Source organism: Schistocerca americana, chromosome 2 (assembly GCF_021461395.2).
Source record: "Schistocerca americana isolate TAMUIC-IGC-003095 chromosome 2, iqSchAmer2.1, whole genome shotgun sequence".
Classification (NCBI taxonomy): Eukaryota; Metazoa; Arthropoda; class Insecta; order Orthoptera; family Acrididae; genus Schistocerca; species Schistocerca americana.
In genome coordinates, this window is record NC_060120.1 from 81,325,453 (window position 1) to 81,352,556 (window position 27,104).

Genomic DNA, 27,104 nt, shown 5'->3' on the forward strand with positions numbered 1-27,104 from the left:
CATGCCCAAGACAGGATTCGAACCTACGACTGTAGCGGTCGCGTGGTTCCAGACTGTAGCGCCTAGAACCGCACGGCCACTCGGGCCGGCGATCCTGTCTGTGATGCAGCGGCAAGGGTAACCACAGCCATGGTCTCCGAGCTGATAGTCCATGTTGCTGCAAACGTCGTCGAACTGTTCGTGCAGATGGTTGTTGTCTTGCAAACGTCCCCATCTGTTGACTCAGGGATCGAGACGTGGCTGCACGATCCGTTACAGCCATGCGGATAAGAAGCCTGTCATCTCGACTGCTAGTGATACGAGGCCATTGGGATCCAGAACGGCGTTCCGTATTACCCTCCTGCACCCACCGATTTCATATTCTGCTAACAGTCATTGGATCTCGACCAACGCGAGCAGCAATGTCGTGATATGAGAAACCGCAATCACGATAGGCTACAATCCGACCTTTATCAAAGTCGGAAACGTGATGGTACGCATTTCTCCTCCTTACACGAGGCATCACAACAACGTTTCACCAGGCAACGCCGGTCAACTGCCGTTTGTGCATGAGAAATCGTCTGTAAACTTTCCTCATGTCAGCACGTTGTAGGTGTCGCCACCGGCGCCAATTTTGTGTGAATGCTCTGGAAAGCTAATCATTTGCATATCACAGCATCTTCTTCCTGTCAGTTAAATTTCGCGTCTGTAGCACGTCATCTTCGTGGTGTAGCGATTTTAAGGGCCATTAGTGTATGTCATTAGAACATTATTCTTAATAGTCTGAGATCCATCCACCCCCTGGAGAAAGAATGAATAGGATCTTTTTTCTAGTAAATTTGATTGTAGTGTAATTTTGCACCGGGAAACATTCTTGTTAGAAACTGCAGTTTTCATGTTATTAAAAAAAGTTACCTTTTAACGCACTCGCACCCCTCACTCCCATCCCATTTACCACGCTCGAACATACCGGTCCGTATTTTTGGTACGTTGGTCACGAAACTTGGGTCTACACAATTTTTTTCCATTATTTTTCATTTGTTGCTTGGACTAGCTGACCAGCCGCATAAGATGCTGTGGGAGGGATAACGGACGGCCAGCGTGGGAAGGGAGAGCGGGCAGGCAGGCGTCAGGGCCGAGTGACTGCACTCTCGCACGGCGGAAGCCAGGCTCGGGCGGCATCACGTATGCGAAAGGATGCGTGACGGACAGCGCGTGGGGCCGGCTGACAGCAGGTGGCGGGTGCGGCGTAGCGCTCTGACTGCACAGCACGCCAGCGACCCACGCCTTGCAGCAGCACTGGATGTTCCAGAGCTCTGCAACTGAAGCACTGTGGCTGCCCGGCTCGTCATGACATCGGCATCACGAGGATGACAACAGCAAGTCCTGTGCATTCGTTATTCTCGGACTTATTTAGCGACCCTCCCAGTGATTCCCACTAGAGTTGCAGACGCATCTCCGTAATACTTGCGTGTTGTTCGAACATACCGGCAACAGATCTAGCAGCCCGGCTCTGAATTGCTTTGATGTCTTCCTTTAATCGGAGCTGGTGCCGATATAAAACACTCGAACAGTAATCAACAATGGATTGCGCTAGTTTCCTAGATGCTGTCTCCATTACAGATCAATCACAGTTTCCTAAAAATTATCCCAACCGAAGACCGTTCACCTTCCACACTACAATCCTTACACGCTCATTCCATTTGATATCACTTTGCAGCATTACTGTTAAGCAACTCATTGATGCGGGGCGGGGTTAGGATAGGGGTGTAATTGTTTGATCACTGTCTCTCGTCGTACTGTGCACTAAACAAGTTCCACCTACCTCAGTACGGCGTCTGATCACCACCCCGTTTCTCTGCGTAGGTAGATACTCTTCAGACGGCGTTAAAAGCAGCGTTGAAGAAAAACACCGCCAATACTTACGTTTGCAAAGTCGGCGTAAACTCTGGTGGCAAACTATCCTGTAATATCTTATAACAATTTTCGGGTCTAGGGCGATTGCTTCATCTCTTTAGAAAAATGTCAAAATTCTGCAACAAGTTCTTTTATTTCTTTAGGTTCAAAATAAAAGTTGCCATCAGCCCATATTTAACTGACGAATAATATCACTGTGCTCAGCTCACAGTTCAGACAACCCAGGCAGCCAGGAATGTACGTAAGTCCAACCCGAATTATCAAGCGCTTTTACAGTCAGTACTGTGCTACAATATACGAGTTTCACATTCGGTCCTTTTTCAGTGGATATCTAATAAAGAAGTGCCAACGGCCTTGCCGCAGTGGTAACACCGGTTCCCGTCAGATCACCGAAATTATGCGCTGTCGGGCTGGGCTAGCACTTGGATGGGTGACCATCCGGTCTGCCGAGCGCTGTTAGCAAGCGGGGTGCACTCAGCCCTTGTGAGGCAAACTGAGGTGCTACTTGATTGAGACGTAGCGGCTCCGGATTCGGAAAGTGACGTACGGCCGGGAGAGCGGTGTGCTGACCTCATGCCCCTCCATATCCGCATTCAGTGACACCTGTGGGCTGAGGATGACACGGCGGCCGGTCGGTACTGTTGGGCCTTCAAGGCCTGTTCGGGAGGAGTTTAGTTTATCTAATAAAGAAATTGCTCGCCAAATATTCCATAGGCGAATATGAAACATGCCACGCTGAATTTTACAAAGCCCGAAAGCTCACCCGCGGCTCTCTTTCCAAAAAACAATCCAAAAACTTCCAAACGTCACAAAACTGTCCGTAAATGCCACTGCTATTATGGCCACACAATCTGGACGCGAGAAGCCAATTATTTCTTCATTTTACACGTAATAAAAACGGAAGCGTTCAACATGACCTCCACGTCTGATAGCTGACTAGCGACTGACTCACTGCCGTTCCTTCCATGGCCTATAACTACTCCCAATGCGGGGGAAATGCTTAACTCTGATTCGTTGTTCAAAATGACCAGCCTATCAAAACATTCCTTCGCGATCATTTTCGCACTAAAATTGTCCTACGCCAATCATTATTCACAGATGCTTTTACGTCACTTCATCATGAAAATATTAATAAAATGTTTAACAAAACCAAACGAAAAGAAAAATAATCTTGAAATAACTGTAGAAAACTATTGCTCTTCAATCGACTATCTTGGCTGCCTTCTTACAAAAGCAAGTACCCTTGGACATACGTCATAAGCAAGGTGGGGAAAACACAGCTTTCCCATGACACAGTTACGTAAAGGTGTACATCTTATAATATTGAATCTTTACGTATGTCCCACATACACACTCTCACTCATTCTCATTTACTCACACAACAGGAAATTAATTAAATACTTATCTTTTCTGATTTTATATTACGAAAAATGACAAATAGTTAACGTTTTTAATTATGAAACTCTAAACAAATTGACCTAACGTTCTGTGAGCTTCAGTAATGATTCCTCATGATACTAAAGGACAAACTGTTATGATTCCTAACTGACATTAATCTTGCAAGAGTCGGTTTTGGGTGTTTTAGGTAATTTTCCCTAACTCTGAAAGTATGCCATCTAGAAAGCTGAGATTTTTACACGATCTTCTTTTTAATAACAAAGGGCAGTATATTGACTTTTGACTAAATTCAATAATATTTAATATAGTTTATTTAGATTCTCAGGGGCTTGAATATTCTGTCGCTCGAATTGACACGTGTACCACTTCCCACGGCTAGGCCAGCGACAAGTGCGAATGAGTCACGCTAAGTTACAAACGGCTGTTTCTATCACCGCCAACGGCTCCAAAGCTGCCAGCCGTACTGAAAAGTAGTGCAATAAATGCTATTGGGCATTGACTCGCGACGTTACAACACTACTAATGCTGTACTCGAATATTATCGGGTCGTTTTCCCTGCTCACCTGCATTAACTTTCATTTTTATATATTTAAAACTAGCTGCCATTCATCACATCAGTTAAAAAATTCGTGTAAGTTATTTTGTATGCCCCTACAGTCACTTAACGATGACACCTTCCCGTAAAACACAGCATAATCAGCGAAGGCCTCAGTTTGCTCCTTACTCTGTCTACCAGATCATTTAGAAATATATACAGTAACAGCTGTCATATAACACTTCCCTGGGGCTCTCCTGAAAATACACTTGTTTCTTATGAACACTCGCCGTCGACAACGTACTGGGTTCTGTTACTTAAAACGAATTCGAGCCACTATCTTGGAACCTAATCCGTTAGCATGTACCTTCGTTAACAGTCGGCAGTGCGGCACCGTCTTAAATGTTCTAAGGAAATCTACCGATATTGAATCCACCAGTTGCCCTTCATCCATGGTTTGCAGGAACTCCGTGAGGAAACGTCAAGCTGAGGTTCGCACGAAATCTAGGAATATGGAATCCGGCTGTTACCCTTCATCCACAGTTCGCAGGATCACACGTGAGTAAAGGGCAGGCTGTTTCACACGAGCGATACTTTCTAAAACTGTGCTGATTTATGGTCAGAAACTTTTCCTTTTCAAGGAAATTTGTTTTTGTTCGAACTGATAACATTTTCAAGGAATCTTCAGAAAACCGACGTTAAAGACTTAGGTCCGTAATTTACTGGATCTGTCCTTATACCCTTCTTATATTCAGGAGTTACCTGCGCTTTTCTCCAGTCGCTTAGGATTTCACGCTGCGTGAGAGATTCGCTTCAAATGCAAGTAAGGGTCCATTGCTGAGACTACTCTTTGTAAAACCCAACCTGGATTCAATCACTACCTGACTTATTTGCTTTAAACTCTTTCATTTGTTTCTCAACCTCAGCGATGTTTCATACTATGTCCTCCATACAGGAGTCTGGCCGATGGTAGGATTACGGTATGTCTGTATGAATTTCCTACGTGAACGATTTCTTAAATGCGAAGTTGAAAATTTGGGTCTTACTTTTGCTATCTTCTACGCCACACCAGACTGGTCAACGAGTGACTGGATAGAAGCTTTAGAATCACTTAGTGACTTTACCAGAATTTTCTCAGGTTCTCGGCAAGAGCTTTTGATAAGATATGACGGTGCTAGTTGTTGTAAGCTGCGCGCATTGGTTTTTTTTTAATGACGCACGAAATTCTGTTCGCCTATTGTTACTTACGAGTTCCCTTTTGAACCGAAAGTGCAACGGCCTTTGTTTCCTCATCATTTTTCGAATTTAGTGGGACTTTTCCGTCTTTAGTCCCACTCGCAATACATATCTCCGGAGTATGACTTACAATCCGTTTAAACTTTCCCCGTAATTCAAATGGTTGAAATGGCTCTGAACACTATGGGACTTAACATCTGAGGTCATCAGTCCCCTAGAACTTAGAACTACGTAAAACTAACTAACCTAAGGACAACACACACATCCATGCCCGAGGCAGGATTCGAACCTGCGACCGTAGCGGTCACACGGTTCCAGACTGAAGCGCCTACAACCGCTCGGCCACACCGGCCGGCCCTCGTAATATCTTTACATCCGTCGACTGGAGCTAAATGATGCCAATTTATTGTCTAAATGGGATGCTATCAACTGTCTATCTGCTCTGTCTAGCAGAAATACTGTCTTAGCGTTTTGGATTATTTTTTTATTAACTTCAGTAACCAAAGTCGCTATAATGACGTCATGATCACTAATCCCAGTCTCCACATCGAAGCATTCGGTTACGTCAGACCTGTTTGTAGCTACTAGGTCTAAAATATTTCCATATGCGTGTGGACTGTCGAACGAGTTGCTCAAGACAATTTTTGGACAACGGATTCAAAATAACTTCGGAAGACTGTCCGTCTGTATCCCACGCAATGAACACATAGACGTCCCACACGGTACTCGGAAGATGAAAGTTGCCTCCAACTAATACTGCTCGATCTGGGTATTTCCCTAGACTCTCGGCCAATGTCTCTAAAACCGTCACAGCGGAATGGGGTGGCCGGTAAAATCCAACAATTAACTTGCTTTCACCTAGACCTGTTACACCTAAATTATCCTAAGGACAAACACACACACCCATGCCCGAGGGAGGACTCGAACCTCCGCCGGGACCAGCCGCACTGTCCAAGACTGCAGCGCCCAAGACCGCTCGGCTAATCCCACGCGCCACGCGACCAGATAACTTCACTGTGACACTCAAATTCGAAGCCAGTAGAGACAATATTTTTGTCAACTGCAGTAATCGCACCATCTACTGTAGCCTTTCATCTGTCTTTTCGGTATATGTTCCATGAATCGCCAAATATCTCAGAGCTTTGTAGTTCAGGTTTCAGTCAGCTCTCGGTCCCGAGAGTAATTGAGAGCAAGAAGTTTCCTGTAGATCAGTAAATTCGGGAACTTTGTTACGAATACTTCGAGAATTTACTGATAAAATTTTGGTCATCGAAGCGTCTTTACTCTGAACGCGGTCTGATTTCGCTGTCTGCGAGTCGTCTGGCCACTGTTCTTCAGGAAGCCTCAACCTACAGCCTTGCTTAAAAAAGTATTAAATCTCATTTGTGTAACAAGATACTCTCACAGCAGCAGGTGGCGTTGCGATAGTGTGCGTTGGCCCTGGGCAGCAGAGTCCACCTCATATCAAACAAGACCGCATACTAGGCAGTGTTTAGTCGCCGGCCAGGCAAGTGGCCTCTGCAAAGTAGCATGCTGGCGTTCCTCCGGCAGCAGGAAGAATGTCCAGTGCATCGCCAGCAGCTCAGGCAGTAGCTCAGATGAGAGGTGCGAAGACCGCTTCGCGACCTAGGAGCCGCATGACGTCACTCAGGGGATGGCCATCACTCGATGGCCGCTGCTCGAGCCTAGGTAATATTGGGGAGCAGTGCCCCACAGACCAGCACAGCAGCAAATGGGTGATGCGTCTGGATGGAGATGAAGGTGAGTGACCCATGTTGGATCACTGATGGTGACCCATGTTGGATCACTGATGGTTGTGGAATAGGTCTAAGCGTACACAGCAGCTGGTGGTAGACTACTACTAGCAACACTACCAGTCACTTGACCTGGATTTATTACGACTAGCCACTGATTCTGGTCACGTAAGGATCCAAAGCAATACAGCATCAGTGTAGGTCATGAAATATTACAGCTTGACACTGTGATGGTCTGGTGTATTGCACCATATAGAAAGGTCCCAGAACTGCTCTCATTAATAAACGGTCACAACGCTCATGTAGTACTAGGGACAGAAAGTTGGCTGAAACCAGACGTAAACAGTAATGAAATCCTAAACTCAGATTGGAATGTATACCGCAGAGACAGGCTGGACAGTGAGGGGGGAGGCGTGTTTATAGCGATAAGAAGTGCAATAGTATCGATGGAAATTGACGGAGATCCGAAATGTGAAATGATTTGGGTGAAGGTCACGGTTAAAGCAGTCTCAGACATGGTAATTGGATGTCTCTATAGGCCCCCGGGCTCAGCAGCTGTTGTGGCTGAGCACCTGAAGGATAATTTGGAAAATATTTCGAGTAGATTTCCCCACCATGTTATAGTTCTGGGTGGAGATTTTAATTTGCCGGTTATGGACTGGGAGACTCAAACGTTCATAACGGGTGGCAGGGACAAAGAATCCAGTGTTATTTTTTTAAGTGCTTTATCTGAAAACTACCTTGAGCAATTAAACAGAGAACCGGCTCGTGGCGATAACATATTAGACCTTCTGGTGACAAACAGACCCGAACTATTTGAAACAGTTAATGCATAACATGGAATCAGCGATCATAAAGCGGTTACTGCATCGATGATTTCAGCCGTAAATAGAAATATTAAGAAAGGTAGGAAGATTTTTCTGTTTAGCAAAAGTGACGAAAAGCAGATTACAGAGTACCTGACGGCTCAACACAAAAGTTTTGTCTCAAGTACAGATAGTGTTGAGGCTCAGTGGACAAAGTTCAAAACCATAGTACAATATGCGTTAGATGAGTATGTGCCAAGCAAGATCGTAAGAGATGGGAAAGAGCCACCGTGGTACAACAACCGAGTTAGGAAACTGCTGCGGAAGCAAAGGGAACTTCACAGCAAACATAAACATAGCCAAAGCCTTGCAGACAAACAAAAATTACTCGAAGCGAAATGTAGTGTGAGGAGGGCTATGCGAGAGGCGTTCAATGAATTCGAAAGTAAAGTTCTATGTACTGACTTGGCAGAAAATCCTAGGAAATTTTGGTCTTATGTCAAAGCGGGAGGGGGATCAAAACAAAATGTCCAGACACCCTGTGACCAAAATGGTACTGAAACAGAGGATGACAGACTAAAGGCTGAAATACTAAATGTCTTTTTCCAAAGCTGTTTCACAGAGGAAGACTGCACTGTAGTTCCTTCTCTAGATTGTCGCACAGATGACAAAATGGTAGATATCGAAATAGACGACAGAGGGATAGAGAAACAATTAAAATCGCTCAAAAGAGGAAAGGCCGCTGGACCTGATGGGATACCAGTTCGATTTTACACAGAGTACGCGAAGGAACTTGCCCCCCTTCTTGCAGCGGTGTACCGTAGATCTCTAGAAGAGCGTAGCGTTCCAAAGGATTGGTAAAGGGCACAGGTCATCCCCATTTTCAAGAAGGGACGTCGAACAGATGTGCAGAACTATAGACCTATATCTCTAACTTCGATCAGTTGTAGAATTTTGGAACACGTATTATGTTCGAGTATAATGACTTTTCTGGAGACTAGAAATCTACTCTGTAGGAATCAGCATGGGTTTCGAAAAAGACGGTCGTGTGAAACCCAGCTCGCGCTATTCGTCCACGAGACTCAGAAGGCCGTAGACACGGGTTCACAGGGAGATGCCGTGTTTCTTGATTTCCGCAAGGCGTTCGATACAGTTCCCCACAGTCGTTTAATGAACAAAGTAAGAGCATATGGACTATCAGACCAATTGTGTGATTGGATTGAGGAGTTCCTAGATAACAGAACGCAGCAAGTCATTCTCAATGGAGAGAAGTCTTCCGAAGTAAGAGTGATTTCAGGTGTGCCGCAGGGGAGTGTCATAGGACCGTTGCTAGTCACAATATACATAAATGACCTTGTGGATGGCATCGGAAGTTCACTGAGGCTTTTTGCAGATGATGGTGGTGTATCGAGAAGTTGTAACAATGGAAAATTCTACTGAAATGCAGGGGGATCTGCAGCGAATTGACGCATGGTGCAGGGGATGGCAATTGAATCTCAATGTAGACAAGTGTAATGTGCTGCGAATACATAGAAAGATAGATCCCTTATCATTTAGCTACAAAATAGCAGGTCAGCAACTGGAAGCAGTTAATTCCATAAATTATCTGGGAGTACGCATTAGGAGTGATTTAAAATGGAATGATCATATAAAGTTGATCGTCGGTACAGCAGATGCCAGACTGAGATTCTTTGTAAGAATCCTAAGGAAATGCAATCCGAAAACAAAGGAAGTAGGTTACAGTACGCTTGTTCGCCCACTGCTTGAATACTGCTCATCGGCGTGGGATTCGTACCAGATAGGGTTGATAGAAGAGATATAGAAGATCCAACGGAGAGCAGCGCGCTTCGTTACAGGATCGTTTAGTAATCGCGAAAGCGTTACGGAGATGATAGATAAACTCCAGTGGAATACTCTGCAGGAGAGACGCTCAGTAGCTCGATACGGGTTTTTGATAAAGTTTCGAGAACATACCTTCACCGAAGAGTCAAGCAGTATATTGCTCCCTCCTACATATATCTCGCGAGGAGACCATGAGGATAAAATCAGAGAGATTAGAGCCCACACAGAAGCATACCGACAATCCTTCTTTCCACGAACAATACGAGACTGGAATAGAAGGGAGAACCGATAGAGGTACTTTGGGTAACCTCCGCCACACACCGTCAGGTGGCTTGCGGAGTATGGATGTAGATGTAGATACTGCCTTTGTATGTTTCTAGCCCTGACAGTAACATTTTCACAGGCAGCCAACTTGCTCACCTTGTCGTTGGATGTCCAGCCTGCTCAGAGGCATCTTAGAGTATTACTTGCTCCCCCACTCCCATCAGAAGACAGAGTTCATGTCGAGCGCGATAGCCGTGCAGTCTAGGGCGCACTGCCATGGTTCGCGCGGTTCTCCCTGTAGGAGGTTCGAGTCCTCCCTCGGGCATGGGTGTGTCTGTTGTCCTTAGCGTAAGTTAGTTTAAGTTAGATTAAGTAGTGTCAAGCCTAGGGACCGATACCTCAGCTGTTTGGTCCATAGGAACCTACCACATATTTCCAAAAAAACAGAATTCATCAAATATCCGACTATTGCTAAATCTGATAATCGTTTAAGAAATAACTTAATACTATTTGCATTATCTTTTAAATTGTGTACAATTTCCACTCTGACTGTGTTTCTTTGTTCACCTACTTCAAAGCAACTCATAGTTTATGGAGTCTGGTACACTTCAGTCGCCGACCATTGTGGCCGAGAGGTTCTAGGCGCTTCAGTCTGGAACCGCGCGACCGCTACGGTCGCAGGTTCGAATCCTGCCTCGGGCATGAATGTGTGCGGTGTCCTTAGGTTAGTTAGGTTTAAGTAGTTCTAAGTTCTAGGGGACTGATGACCTAAGATGATAAGTCCCATAGTGCTCAGAGCCATTTGAACCTTTTTTCTGATACCATCTTACGCCATTTCATCCCAACATTTTTTCCATAATTACTGTGGTTGTATGTGAGTGAGTATGATTGTCTACTTATGCAAGCCGGGCGGAGTGGCCGAGCGGTTCTAGGGGCTTCAGTCTGGAACCGCGCGACCGCTACGATCGCAGGTTCGAATCGTACCTCGGGCATGGATGTGCGTGTTGTCCTTAGGTTAGTTAGGTTTAAGTAGTTCTAAGTTCTATGGGACTGATAACCTCAGATGTTAAGTCCCATAGTGCTCAGAGCCATTTGAACCATTTGAACACTATATACGTGGTGGATGGTGGGTTCGGGAGAGCTGGTGGTACTCTGCTACAGACAGGCATAGGGTGCACAATCAAGAGCCAGCATCAAAATGTTACTAGAAGATGAGAGCCTATCACCATGATTTTGCATTTAGAGTCTGCTGTCATACAGGTGAACATGTTGAAGTATTTAGTCCCTGCCCATGCGTCCTTCTGTGCACCTACAACTAAGGTGGAACCCAAGAGTTGCTCCGGCTGAAGGTCCCACCTGCCTACATTTCCAAAGGTTTATGAGAGCAAGTACAGTAGTGGACATGCTAAGCTCAGGGCTACAGCACTGTCATCATCGCCGGAGAAACTGCCATCAGATGTCCACTTTGTACCACTTGGCGGTAAACCGCTGCCCCACGGCTCTAAGCGTTCCATACGCGTAAATCGATCCTGTTTGTAGTAAATGGCGGGTACTGCCTTCGGGTCATACACTGAATATATCTAGTGTGGACTCGCCTTCTGAAAATTAGGTTGAGGTGCGATAATGTACCGACAGTACACTTCCACTCCTATTCCTCCTAGAAACAACTCTAACTCACACGTTTCTGGGACAGTCTAGGTCAATGAGCACGAACATATCGTAATCTGCTCCCTCTAGCAAATGATTGAGTACTGCTTCTCTTCTGTCCTACCACGAAATAAGAATGTGCCGAAATCACTGACTACCAAATCAATTCAGTTACCAACCATGTTCGTTCATATACCATTCCTCCATAACTGCTCATGTCCTCAACAATCATGCTTAAAATCATCTGGTACTAATTCGACTCGCCAGGCGCTACTGATACGAGAGGTATCAGAATTGCTTTTAGCTATCCCCCGACTTTGTTATCAATTTGGTACAGCCTATCCATGTTCTGCCTAAATCTGTCGTCTAAAATGTGGATATATTTTATTTACTTATTTATTTGTTTAACCTGATCTGACTAGAGCCATCAGGCACTCTCTCACATTGGGTCAGGGTCTGACAGTACAGTGTCTACTACATCATAGTTACCTAAGAGAGAACAATTTTAATACGACAACTAGTATTAAATTGACTTGAGTGATTGAAGCGGCACTCTGAGAAAATTATATTGACTATGAAGTAATAAAGTTAATACTAGCAGTATTCGTGCTACTGCAGGTGCTGCCACTACTAGTGATAATAATAATATAATAATAATTAATAATAATAATAATAATAGTAATGACAAATATTATGCTATTGATAGCAGTATGATAGTGGCAGAGAGAAGAAGAATTTATAGGTGCACAAGACAGATCTTTCTGAAGTAGCAAGTTGTGAGAAAAAGAAATTTAAGGAGTCTGCATCAGCTAAGAATGTTGCAAAGATCAGATTGGAAAGAGCGATGTACAAAGGTAACAAATGCATACAGGGACAAAGGTAATCCTTACTGTTGCTTTACTAGATATGTAATTACCTGCCTTCTGTAGCTGGAGATGTTATTTAGTTCTCTAAGATAGTGCGGGAGGTTGTTCCAGAGTTGGCTTCCTGCTACTGGGAAGGATACTGAGATGGTGGTTGAACGTTGGAGTGGGACAGAAAGGATTTTGCTCTGATACGAGAGGGTGTTTCTGCCGTGTTGTCCAGAAAATGCAAATTGAAAATAATGTTTTTGTTAAGTACAATGTTTTAACTTACTAACCGTGGTTGGAGAAATACATTTGTTACTTCTAAGACCATTGTAATTCCGAGGAACCTAATGCACAACTACGTGACCGTTTCTGAAGGACATTATCGCTGAATGCGAATCACTTGAGTAGCGTTTCAGCGAGTTACTCTTTTCTCAGAGCTGTAGCGTCAATACTTATAACAAGGCAGGGCCCACTACAGTTCACCGTTAGAAATTCCAACTGTGAAAGTGTTACATTTCAAATCGGGTGGTAGTGCCAGATGCGCAATTATTTGTTTTCAGCTACAATCAAATGTTTATCAGTATTTTCTTTCAGGATTCACACAACAAATTTTCACCCTGAAGCGTAATGTGTGCTGATTTGAAAGTCCCTGAAAGGTTAAAACTGGGTACTTCAATGGTTATCAAAACTGCGGCCTGTGCCGTTAATGGATAAGTTCTCTTCCGCCTGACCTGTCCAAGCACGATTCACCACCCACCCTCGCAGCTCTGTTTGCGCCAGCACCTCTTTTCCAACTTCCCAAAAATCTCACAAGTTCTTCTGCATTGCGTACGGGACTGGCACGCCTGGAAGAAAGGATATTACGGAGAAATGAAATAGCCAGACCACACTAAGACGATGAAAGAAATCGTAGCTCTCTTTCGTTATGTTAAAGTCGGATGTTTTCCTCATTATAAAATTGGCTAAACTTTTACATATCAGTAAATGATTAGATAGGGTCAAAGTTTCTACAGAAATCATTCGTGAAGTATCGAGATACACTTTTACTTTTCCTTCTTCTACAGCATTCAACAAAATATTAATGTAGTTTGCTGGTCTCGTGGTTTAAACTTAAACCATTCTTGAACTTTTGAAGGTAATTTTTACGTTAGTTGTGATACTGAAACGGTTTAAGTTAAGGTATTACTGTGACATGGACACATTGGTCAAATTATAGCGTACATACTTCAAAACGTTTTTTTACAGAAAACTATCAGTCATTAAGCATGAATAAACGGAAGGTTTATAAGGAAAATACAGATTTCAAGAACTACAAATGCACGGATAAGATAACAACAAACACATTCATTGACTTTTCCAAACGCTTAAATCAAACGGAGCGAAACTGATCTCTCATTACAAAACTAAAAGGAATAATGACTCACCTTGTCTTAGTACAGTTGAAAAATTGTGCGCAGTTTTCAGCCAGTAGAACACAGCGTACCACGTTTCATCTCAGCAAGACCTAATCGGTGTTTACAACTCGGGTATTCCCACCTTCTTATATTTTGCTACAATATAATCTGCTTGCCTCAACATACTTTCATTCGAGGTTCTTTATTATTCCTAGTTCTGTGATAGTTGGATTTGGATTTTTACTGTTTCGCACCACTGTTACGGTATGAAGCTGACCGACTTCGACGGTAGCCAAATGGTAACTAATATTCTCTCTCTGCGCACGCCTGTAGCATTAGCATTTTCTCTTTTTCTTGGAACCGAGCACTTTAAAAATGAATGGTATTTTTCTCTCAGGGAAGATCAGTTTGTACAGAATTACAATAACTACATAATTAAGATAAAACTTCAAGGTCACTTTCACAGCATTTCTTTTAAGATTATATTTAAATTTATTGTTTATGTACTTTAAGAGAAAGTAAACAAGTTTATTGTTGCGTGTACAATCACATAAAAAAACTTTTACATAGAAATAATAATGGACAGTGTCACCTGTATACGTTACGCGGTTCAAATGGTTCAAATGGCTCTGAGCACTATGGGACTCAACTGCTGAGGTTATTAGTCCCCTAGAACTTAGAACTAGTTAAACCTAACTAACCTAAGGACATCACAAACATCCATGCCCGAGGCAGGATTCGAACCTGCGACCGTAGCGGTCTTGCGGTTCCAGACTGCAGCGCCTTTAACCGCACGGCCACTTCGGCCGGCTACGTTACGCGGAAAAAAGTGTGATATTAACGAAGAACTGATATTACTGACGTAAAACGTAGCTTAAACCAGAATCACATGTAATTAATGTGATAGAAAAAAAGTCAGCAGAATTAGCAAAGTATAATTTCTTATTTAATTGAAAAAGGTTGTTAGTAAGAACCAGAATGTAGATTAAAATTAAACAGGCCTGCTGCAGTAAAAAATATTCCACTGACAAAAACATGGGTTAGAATTAGTTATGAACAAGAGCACACTGCAGAAGAAAATTGCTTCAGAAGGTTCTAGTGTTAAAGAGGAGTACACATGACTGTCTCACGCTGAAGGTTAGATCTCAGCTAGGCTCATGTTGAGTCTGCTAATAAAATATTGTGCAGATTTTTTGGAAGTTTTGAAGAGATTCTGATAATAAACATGTCACAAGACGTGTGTAGAACAGAAATTCGAATGAGGTTTGGACTGAATGAAGAAGTGACAGTTAACTTCTTCGTCTCAGCTGCAGTTTAATTTGTGGTATACTACTTATTACAGGTTAAAAAATTTGTCACAGTTTGTACACCAACCACGTCTTATAAAATTTGAACTGCCAGATAAACAAATTTTGAACGAGTTTCAGCCTGATTCCCATACCAATGAGTATGAGGAATGCTTTTGTACATTTCTGATGTCCAACTCTTCAGAAGAGAAGATAAACTTTGATAAGCACAACTCCTGCAGGAATATCTACATGTAGGGCACTGATGTAATGGACAAACATGCAGTGTGTGACACAATTTCATGATACTTAACATTATCGAAGCAAAATCATTTAAATACAAACTCTTTGAAACCAATCAAACATTTATATCAAGTGAATTCCATTTTTGTTATACATAAGAAAGCTGTTTTAGAATCAGCACCAAAACTGGTTTAAAATCAGATTTTATACATAATTTCATTTCACATTTCATTTATTTTATTTTTCTAAGGTCGCAGACAAGTTTGTGGAAATAACATTGGAGTCAAGATAGCTGCTACAATGTTAATGTACATTTAACAAATTTAATAGGCAACAGAAAACAATCTTTTACGTTAATAATAATGCAAACGAAAAGAGATTAGTCTTCAAGAACCTTACTTCTGTTACTAAATACATTGTTAGAATGTGATTTCTTACATAATATCCCTTAAACTGGCGGGTAGAGGTAAGTCTTGAAATACATTTTTGACAGACACTAAGCGTCGGTTGATAGGGAGTTGATGTTGAGGTTGGTCACGTAGACTTGTTACATTCGTATTTTTGTGAAGGTTAATTAAATGAAAGTTGGTAACGTTGTATAAACATGTCCGATGTTAGTCATGAACGTCTTTTGTGAGTTGTTTTGCAAATAATTCTTAGATATGAGTACATGTGTTGATTTAGCACTGTTAACATTGCACATAATTAATAAACCTGATAGCAAAAGCGAACATCGGCAACGGCGCCACTGAATCTATCACATTACGTTGATAAAATGTTAGAGATGGATTTGTGGCACTATTTTTATCGAGACGAAACAAAGTAAAGTCACTAGATCTACTTGAAACAGAAAAAAATTTATTCCTGAGTTCTTATGAAGTATTCTGCTGACACGGGTGATCTTATTCTTCCATCACATTTAATCTACTTTCCTTAGCTACCTGAGACAAAGTCTAAACTTGATTCAAAAGGTATCAGCAAGTAGTTATTTCGGTACAAAAAGCATTCAATTATGGCAATATGAACTCCGATAACAAAGTTCCAAGTTTACCAGATCTAAAAGTACGATAGTCTTCCTCTACAAACAGAAGGATTCACCTTCGGAGGCTATATGCATGTGTTCACCGTTATCTGCGTTCTGTTCTCGATTATGTGAAATGAATTACATCTGCATCTACATCCATGCTCCGCAAGCCACCTGACGGTGTGTGGCGGAGGGTACTTTGAGTACCGCTATCGGTTCTCCCTTCTATTCCAGTCTCGTATTGTTGGTGGAAAGAAACGTTGTCGGATGCCTCTGTGTGGGCTCTAATCTCTCTGATTTTATCCTCATGGTCTCTTCGCGAGATATATGTAGGAGGGAGCAATATACTGCTTGATTCCTCGGTGAAGGTATGTTCTCGAAACTTCAACAAAAGACCGTACCGAGCTAGTGAGTGTCTCTCCTGCAGAGTCTTCAACTGGAGTTTATCTATCATCTCCGTAACGCTTTCGCGATTACTAAATGATCCTATAACGAAGCGCGCTGCTCTCCGTTGGATCTTCTCTATCTCTTCTATCAACCCTGTTTGGTACGGATCCCACACTGCTGAGCAGTATTCAAGCAGTGTGCGAACAAGCGTACTGTAACCTACTTCCTTTGTTTTCGGATTGCATTTCCTTAGGATTCTTCCAATGAATCTCAGGCTGGCATCTGCTTTACCGACGATCAACTTTATATGATCATTCCATTTTAAATCACTCCTAATGCTTACTCCCAGATAATTTATGGAATCAACTGCTTCCAGTTGCTGACATACTATATTGTAGCTAAATGATAAAGGATCTTTCTCTCTATGTATTCGCAGCACATTACACTTGTCTACATCGAGAATCAGTCGCCATTCCCTGCACCACGCGTCAATTCGTTGCAGTTCCTTCTGCATTTCAGTACAATTTTCCATTGTTACAGCCTCTCGATATACCACAGCATCATCTGCAAAAAGCCTCAGTGAACTTCCGATGTTATCCACAAGGTCATTTATGTATGTTGTGAATAGCAGTCGTCCTACGCCACTCCCCTGTGGCACACCTGAATTCACTCTTATTTCGGAAGACCTCTCTCCATTGAGAATGACATGCTGCGTTCTTACATTCTCTCTGTACATTAAAAGCAAAGTCTTATTCGGTTATCTTCCTATCGCAGCCCTCAGAGATACCAGTGTAACTTGAAAGCAACTTATTCATACACAACTTTAAACAGTCCTAACAATTTCCGTTGTCTTTGTACCTGCAAGGCACGAATTTTGCTTCATTCGATACACCTCTGTTTTAACAAATTGATTTACGGCTGCGGTGCTCGGGCTGGATCTCATTCGGCGGCAGTCTGCTCTCTGGTACAGAGCAAACTGGACTGCCTCGGTATACTTTCATCAGCCTGTCGGTTTTCCATCGGAACGGCGTGGCGGAACAAGGGCAATTTTCCTCGCGCCGTAGAGACACGACCGGCGGAGTGACTAATATCAGGTTGCGGGCGGAGAGCGCCTAGATGAATGCGTAGCAATCTGACTGCGCCATGAATATGTATCGCCGCGGCCGTGTACGCCGCGGACTGCCATTGCGTCAGGACGCCCGGCCAGCCAAGGTTTCGTGGCCGCAGGTCCGTGCAGCCGCGGGCTCTGGATAAAGCAAGCCGCATCTGAGTGCGAATCTGTCGTCTCCCATCCAGATCCTTAAGTAATTCTCAGTGTTCATAAACCAGAACGAATATTATTCAGCGGTAACGGTCAGTTTCTGGGTTGTGTCTCTTCCTACATCACTTTGAAATATTTTTGTTCTACGATCATGCTGCTCTTAATGATTTGATGTTTTAACGCTTGTTCGGCTCTTCAGTTTTTCAAACGTGTGTTCTGCCTTATGTGAGACACACTTTTTATGCTCATCCATAATGCTTTACAATTGTTTTGAAATTGCCATGTGGAAAAATTGAATGGCTTGATTGGTGATTGAGCCGTGTATCGACTCATGCAACACCTTGTGTTTAGATTGCATTGGTTTTCTTTTTCTTCCCCTGACACGTTTGTTTGATATGTTGTCTGTCATTAAGTGGCTGCTTGGTTGTCTTTTCCCTCTGCTGTCGATATCTGCGTTTTTGCTTCCGGGAAACTGCTATGGAGGAAGTGAGATCTTTGACCGGTTGTAAACTCGTGTGGTGGCGCGGAAGTAGCGTCGTTGCGCGCAGAGAGTGTGGTGGACACGGGAGGGAGTGTGGCTCTCCAGCGCAAAGCAGGCGTGGTCGGTTGTATCGAGTCGCCACGTGATGTATGTCGGTTGTGTGTAACGAGCGGGTCGAGTTGACGGAAGAGCTCACCGCGTGTTGGTTGTGTACAGAATCGCCCCACGAGTAGTTGCTGTTCATTTCGCCACGGTGGGACCTTAACAAGCTTCTTTAGTCCTCCGTTTCAACACTGGAGTTTAAAAGGAGACACCTAACATGGAGCGGTCACTACCCGTCAACGTTGCAGAGAAGACGTGAACTCCGGTGACAGAGCGTGTTGTCGCGTGACTGTGACGTGTTGGGTACGCTGGCGACGCGTGCGCGGTCGGATGTGTGGATCCTTGCCATCGGAGGTCGTGTACTGCCTGTTCGAGCACAATTGCAAGATAAGTTCGTGGAAGGTTTAATCATTAAGTAATAATTTTTTGTAACCAGCGCCTCTTCTGCCTTGTGGCCTCCGGCGACCGGGTTTCCTGTCCCTGGCACCGGTGTAATTGAAGACAGTGATCTTTCCTTCTCCTCTCGCTACTGTCCGATGGGAGGTGTAGTTTTGGCAGTTTGTTTCGCTATTCTGTCGTGGGTTATGAGTAAATTCATGCTTCTTGTTGGTTGGTCATGTGGTCGCTCATTCAGGACTGTGTGGTGTGATATTTCCTTGCACGAGGTTAGTTGTAATTCTGTCAGCAAGTTAAGCCATCTTATAACAAGGTTTCGCTGGCTAAAAGTCGGTGCAGTAGCCAGCCTGAAAGTGGCAATTGTGTTTATGGGCGTATTTAAATTGCTCAGTATTCTGTCTAGCGTGAACATCCCTGAGTGGGGCCGGCCGGAGTGGCCGAGCGGTTCTAGGCGCTTCAGTCTGGAACCGCGTGACCGCTACGGTCGCAGATTCGAATCCTGCCTCGGGCATGGATGTGTGTGATGTCGTTAGGTTAGTTAGGTTTAAGTAGTAAGTTATAGGGGACTGATGACCGCAGATGTTAAGTCCCATAGTGCTCACAGCCATTTGAACCATTTGAACCATCACGCATGCGAAATGTGCATATTTCTGCGCATGCGTTAGATGATGACATGCGACGGACAGCAGAGCTGTGTGTGCTGCCCTTGCTGAGGGAAATGAGAGATGATCTAATCGTTGGGTATTGAATGACCCCGTCGATTGCGTTGTGAGTGGATTATCTACTCACAGCAAAATCAACGGGGTCATTCGATACTCAATGAGCAGATCATCTCTCACTTCCACCACCGAGGGGAGCGCACACAAGACGGCTGTCCCGCAAATGTCATCACCTGACGCATGCGCCGAAAGGCACCAGCACATTCCCCATGCGCGGTATTTGGCATAAATACTGTGAACGAACTTGGGCTCTGTAGTTGTCTAGTCACCAAGATGACCGAGCATCTCTGGGCTGCAATGTGGCAGAATCTCCACGGGATCCGGCCGCACACCCGAAAATTATTAGAAGATAAAATACATCAGGAACAGTTCAGAAGTTACGTTGTCAGTGTTTTTCACACATTTCTTTCTTCGTCGAATCTGTGGAAAACTTCATTCCCTATCTGATCTATCCTCTAAATTTCCAACATCCTTCTATGGCATCACATTTCAAGCACACCGATTCCTTTCTTTTCCAGTTTTTCCTCAGTTCGGCATTAACTTCCCAACAGACGTACTTTATCCGATATTCCTTCCTCAAATTCACGCGAGTGTGTGATACTAGCAGAGTATTTTTGGCCAGGAATGCCGTTTTTGGCTGTGCTACTTGGTTTTCGTGTCCTCCTTTTGTCCGCGGTACGTTATTTTGCTTCCTAGGTAGCAGAATTTCTACCCTTCTTCCAGTTCGTAATTCCAAACTTTAAAATTAAGTTTATCACTAAACTGATTTCTGTTATCCTTTATGACTTTTTCCTTTCAACAGCTCACTCTCAATGCATATTGTGCACAATAGACTATTCAAGCCATTCAACACGTCCTGTAATTCGTAATCGCTTTCACTGAGGATACCAATGTCATCAGTGAACCTAATAACTGATAATCTTTCGCCTTGTATTTTAGTTCTACTACTAAACCTGTCTTTTAATTCCATCATTGCTTGTTCGGTGTGTAGACTGAACAGTAGCGGAGAAAGACTGCAATCAGATGTCACAGCCATTTTAATCCGAATACTTCATCCTTTCTCTTACATTCTCAATTTTCCTGTTTGGTTCTCATATATTGCCTTCTTCCCCTATAACGTTCTCCTATTTTTATGAGCATTTGAAACATTTTGCTCTACTCTACAATGTCAAACGTGTGACTTTTTCTGTATTCTTGCATCCTTTATTAAGTGCAACGTGAGCACTGCCTCTCTGGTGACTCTACCAAACTAAAGTGATCTAAGAGATTTGATTTTCTTTTTCACTCATCTGCGTACGTTCTTGTAAGCGATGTAGATGCTTCAGATCTTAAGCTGAGTATTTGGATGATATTTTCCAAAGATCTGGTGGTACGTCACCAGTCCCACGGAGTCCACACACCAACTTGCATAGCTTTTTTTTTTTTTTTTTTTTTTTTTTTTTTTTTTGTCACTTCCTCCAACGACTTTATAAATTCGGCAGTAATGTTATCTACGCCTTTCGCCTTATTTGATAACATTTATTTACATAACGCACGCTCGCATTTTGCCAAGATTGTTTCGACTACGCTACATTAGCTTCGATGACAAGCCTTTACATGTAGTACTGTAGTCTCTACAGTCTCACTCTCCCCATGCGCTTTCCTTCTTTTTGCAGCACTGAGGAAAAACATTCTTAGTCGTCAATTTGCTTTGAATGAAGAGGTGCACGCGTGGGTACAATCGGCAGCCAACAGAAAACATTTTTCCGTAAAGGCATTGACCGTCCTGACTCACAGTGGGATAAATTTATAACAGTTACGGTGATTACTTTTGAAATATAGACAGTTTACTTACTTTTTCATTTGTCTAGTTTTCATTTGATTGCCACTTACACATTTATCTACTGTAAGTTTAGTTACACGCAGTTACTTTCTTTCAAATTCAGCCCGACTGATTTTTCGTAGTAAATGCACATGTCGCTTCGAAATATTCTAGTGTTTAGGGTTTCCTCCTGCTGCCGAGGCAAGCTACCCAGCGGTTACAGATGGTCTCTCATTCAAGAGGACGGCGGTTCATAGCCTCGCTGGCCATCCACATTTGGTCTTAGGTTGCTTTCCCCAGATATTTTCAGGAAAATGGCTGAATGGTTTCTTTGGAAAGAACAAGGCCGAAATGTTCCCTTATCCTTCCTTTAATCCGAGCTTGTGCAACACCTTATACGTTGATAAGGCCCAAAACTCTAATCTCTGCCCTTTCTATTCTTCTGGTCACAGGATGGGCTGGGAGCTATATACAGATGTGACCAGGAATAACTGTGGTAGGGGATGCAGTTGAGAATTTTGCATCTTTCGGTAAAGCGAAAGATGCAATTTTAACACGTAAGTAAACTTTGCAGCACTTACTCCTTCGTATTTTTAGTTCAGTTCTCGCTCCCGGGGTAGGAAATTCACGTAAGCTTATAATGGTACCATCATGATACAGCCTCCTAGCTCTCACATCACCTTACTGTCATGTTAACGATAAGCGTCAAATGGTTCAAATGGCTCTGAGCACTACGGGACTTAACATTTGAGGTCATCAGTCCCCTAGAACTTAGAACAACTTAAACCTAACTAACCTAAGGACATCACACACATCCATGCACGAGGCAGGATTCGAATCTGCGACCGTAGTAGTCGCGCGGTTCCAGATTGAAGCGCCCAGAACCGCTAGGCCACAACGGCCGGCGATAAACGTCAACTTTCATGAGTTAATATCCGTAAACATCGAGGTCAGAGGACAAACAATAAAACTTCGAATTACATGTATTACAGTTATGGAAGGGACTACAAGGTTAACATATTAAGCTGGTGAAATGATATAATAATATCCAGAATGAGATTTTCACTCTGCAGCGGAGTGTGCGCTGATATCAAACTTCCTTGCATATTAAAACTGTGTGCCGGACCGAGACTCGAATACGGGACTTTTGCTTTTCGCGTGTGAGTGCTCTACCAACTGAGCTACCCAAGCACGACTCATGCTCCATGCTCCGTACTCACAGCTTTACTTCTGCCAGTACCTCGTCTCCTACCTTCCAAACTTTACAGAAGCTCTCCTGCGAACCTTACAGAACGAGCACTCCTGAAAGAAAGGATATTGCGGAGACATGGCTTAGCCACAGCCTGGGGGATGTTTCCAGAATGAGATTTTCACTCTGCAGCGGAGTGTGGGCTGATATGAAACTTCCTGGCAGATTAAAACTGTGTGCTGGACCAAGACTCGAACTGGGGACCTTTGCCTTTCGTGGGCAAGTAAAGCTGTGAGGACGGGGAGTGAGTCGTGCTTGGGTAGCTTAGTTGGTAGAGCACTTGCCCGCGAAAGGCAAAAGTCCCGAGTTCGAGTCTCGGTCTGGTACACAGTTTTAATCTGCAAGGAAGTTTGATATAACAATAAACGAACCGTACCTGGCGTACCTGTTTGCTTACATTTTATATGATAGGGGGGACACTCGTTGGACTTCTTCCGATGATGGGAGTTTGTAGCACTATTAAGCTGTATCTGTTCGAGTTACACATCTATTATGACGCTGTAGCCCTCTTCGAAAGCTCTTTCCGATGCCACACGAAAAATGTATACAGTAGCAGCATAAAGATGTTGGTGTGATAATGTGACATCTACAAAAGTTACTAGGAGCCTTCAGGAACCAATGCAACACATTTTTTTCTGAAAGAAGGTTGGTTTTATACAAAATTTCAGTGCACCCTATTATCCCCCACTCTTTTAGTTACAAAATCCTATTTTTCAACATAATACCCGAAGGCCTTACTCCACCTTACTGGAAGGGCCTATATGCTAGCAAGGTACCATTCTACTGGTTGACGTTGGAGCCGACGCCTTGCTGCATCATCAATCTCCCCATCATCCACGCACTGCTTCCCGTGGAGTGCATACTTCGCTGGATCACGAAGATGGAAGTCGGAAAGTGCAAGTACGAGCTGTAGGACGGATGAGGATGCACAGTCCATTGAAGGTTTGTGGGCTCACAGCTGCAGGGGAGGAGAGACAGCACTTTTAATCCTCCTGCCAATGCGCCGCGCCAAGAGCTAGCGCTTCTGTCGCTCGTTGCCTACGGTTGGGCAGTTGGGAGGGGGGTGGGGGAGAGGACATCCACACACACCACCTCACTAGCGAGCCTGTATAGGGAGAGAGTGGCCAACTGGACGATACGGCGGCCTTTTTTCTGCCAAACTGCGGGCGGGACTTTTGACTGGCCAGTTGTGGAGCAGTGGAGTACACACTCACCGAATCTAAAGCACAAGACAATATGGCGAAATCATTCGTTCAATGCCTTTCTTTACATCTATAATATACTCATAGTAGCCTACTACGTACAGCACGGGAAAATTTGATACAGTGGCTGTAAGAATTATTCATTACTTGCATTTATCTCCTTGAAAGTTCGTTTACTAGACGTATTGCAATGAAAGTAACGTAAATAAAAAAATAGTGTATAGCATTTGTTTTGTATAGGAAGTGCATAACGCTAAAGATTTAACGTACCTGTATTACGTCAGATGAATGAAAGTCGTAAGCAGTTGTTCACTTGTAACATGCAAAAAGTTTGAGACGTATTAGTACTTCTTGTCATGTCTTCAAACTTTTTGCATATTACAAGTAAACAACTGCTTACGACGTATGAGATGGCACAACAATTACAGGAAGTTTCCGTTTCCAGTAAGGACCGTCAGATATTGGCTTCAGAAAAGCTTGTGATGCTACCAGTATGCACGAACTGTTAAATAAATAAGAGCTTAAAAAGGCAGTAAATTGTAATAGGCTTACCCGTTTTGCTTGACTAAAAATATTTAAAAAAACTGCCCATTGCTTTCGTCTTTCTTCATTGCGTGGAAATGCTAACATGCGAAATCCACCTTCGCCTCTATTGGAACAACCAAATGCAGCACAACCTGGCATCGTTTACGAACGTCTGCAGAACGAATTACAGATGTCAAAAACAATACTGTACAATTACTAACGTGTTTAAAAAATGGTTCAAATGGCTCTGAACACTATGGGACTTAACTTATGAGGTCATCAGTCCCCTAGAACTTAGAACTACTTACACCTAACTAACCTAAGGATATCACACACATCCATGCCAGAGGCAGGATTCGAACCTGCGACCGTAGCGGTCGCGCGGTTCCAGACTGTAGCGCTTAGAACCGCTCGGCCACTCCGGTCGGCACTAACGTGTTCACTTCACACATGTATGCCTACCGACTTCATCACAAAACGCTTCATTATTTCAGCTTGTATTTAAGATCGCAAACGCTAATTACGTACTAAAAACGATATACAACTAAATCGAACATGTATGCACAACGCATAACAAGTCTCTCAATAATTCAAATACCTTTTAATCGTTTCAAAAAGTCCTCTGAACTTCAATTCAACTCAAAAGCACGGCGAACATAGGAAGCGCGAGACAATTGGTGTCATTTTTCTGCCAAAGCTAATCAACCAATCACGGGCAACTTCACCTCTCTCCCTATACAGGCTCTCCAGACCTCACTGCTTGCTAATCTGTTTGGCCGGCGCATCTTTTTAAGCAGTCGTACTCGGGAGTTTCACGAAAGAATCAGTAAATCTTCGAACTCGTATGAGCGTCACTGTGGAAGACTGCAGGGAGAGAATTACTACTAAGCATTTCCACAGGTCAGTGACCTATCTTATTGTCAGCATTCAGGGCTATTTGATTCTTTCAAGAATATTACACTCATTGGTATCCAACCAATTTAGTGATTCACGTCAAGCTCTACTAGTTTACTTTTTCCATATTCTCCATAAGTCATTTAAGGTGAATACAGGGTGTGTGATATGAAAGTAACGCGTAAAGTATGTTGGAATCCTTTTTGTTATATTGTACATGAATGACCCAATAGACAACGTTAACAGTGAACTCGGACTTTTTACAGATGATGACGTTGTCTATAACGAAATGCTATATGGAAAAGATTTCACAAATATCGTCAGTCACGTCAAGATTTTAAAGTCGTGGAAAGATTTGCAACTTTTTTTAAATCCCCAGAAATGAAAAAAATTGTGCACTTTACAAAACCCAGGAAACTAGAGTTCTATGCCTGCAACACAAGTGCGTCAGAATTGAACTCATTCATTATTTTTGAAAACATTGCTGAAGACAGAATAGAATATTTCAGACAAATTATAAAACCATGTAGATCGCAAAAGCACATTTATTACAAGGGACTGGTTTCTATCATCACATGGTAATCTTCAGACTTTCAAAACCATATTGATGGACAGTGGCTGTACATGGTGCAGAAACTGCTGAATGACGACGATCAACTGCTCCTACTCCTTGTACAGTCATTGTACATCAATATGGTTTTGAAGGTCTGAATATGATCACGTGATGGTTGGAACTGTTCACATCGTACTAAATGTGCATTTACGAGCTAGACTTCTTTGAAATCATTCAACTCATACAAATATTTCGATGAAATAGCCTGCAGGGATGTGAAATGGAACTATCCCATAGGCTCTGTCGTAGGTGTAACAAGATCGTAGACCTCGATTCATTGTTTGGATACAATGAGTTGCTTGAAGAACTTTCTTAGCAAACATTTGTAAGACCCATCCTACAATATAGTTCAAACTTGTGGGAGACACTAAAGAAATCTCATTCTGAGTGACAATTTTTTCTTCTCTTGTCTTCTTTACATCACCCCTCCTGCGGGTCCGGGGTAAGAATAGGCCCGAGGTATTCCTGCCTGTCGTAAGAGGCGACTAAAAGGAGTTTCAACCGTTTCGGCCTTCTATGTGATGGTCCCCCTTGGGGTTTGACCTCCATTTTTCAAAATTCTACAGAAGTACGAGCCTTTTGGGGAACGACACCTTACATGGTGTACCACTGGTCCTAAGTGCACTAAGACCTTGGCACTCAGCATTGCGTCGGCGTTGTCACCATACCCATTATTCCTCAAATTGGGCCTAAACGCCTGATGGGTTGTCCAAGTTACGCCCATAGTGCATCTCCATCTGCACCAGCGATCACGATGGACTTTCCATGGCACCAGAAATCCAGCACGGTAGCCAGCCCGTTGTGGTGGGGTCGTCATGTACCCTCTAGGTTGTAGCCCCCTGACAACACAGGGATCGTACTGCCGATACCTGAGCTGCACCCTCCCCACGTTGGCCAAGGAGTAGATGCCCGTCTCCTTGGGGCATCAGGACTCCCGGCAATGGTCATCCTACCAGGTGGCCCTTGCTGCGGCTGGGTGGCGCCCGTGGGCAGAGCCCCTGGTCGGAGTGGGTGGTATCGGGGCGGACGTTTCGCACATGAAACGTCAACACGTATCAGGTCGCTCTGCGGCCGAGTCTTCCAAAAGAAAAGGTACCGTTTCTAGTTCTGGTTCTCCTGCCCTTTCCCCCTTGGCCACTCCATGGGAGGAGGGACAGGCCCGCCGGCTTGGGGCGAAGTACTTCCCCCGCTATTTGGTCTGTTCTCGAACAGATGGGGGGACGTTCGCCACCTCCAAGCCCATGTTCTTTGTTCAGCACATTGAGGACGTCTTCGGGGAAATCGAGGCTCTCAGCAAG

General features: G+C 43.6%; 1 pseudogene; it reads left to right on the forward strand.

Annotated features, from left to right (window-relative positions):
- Positions 1–2,240: 2,240 nt before the first annotated feature.
- On the forward strand, positions 2,241–2,358 carry LOC124597267 (annotated as a pseudogene).
- Positions 2,359–27,104: the final 24,746 nt, after the last annotated feature.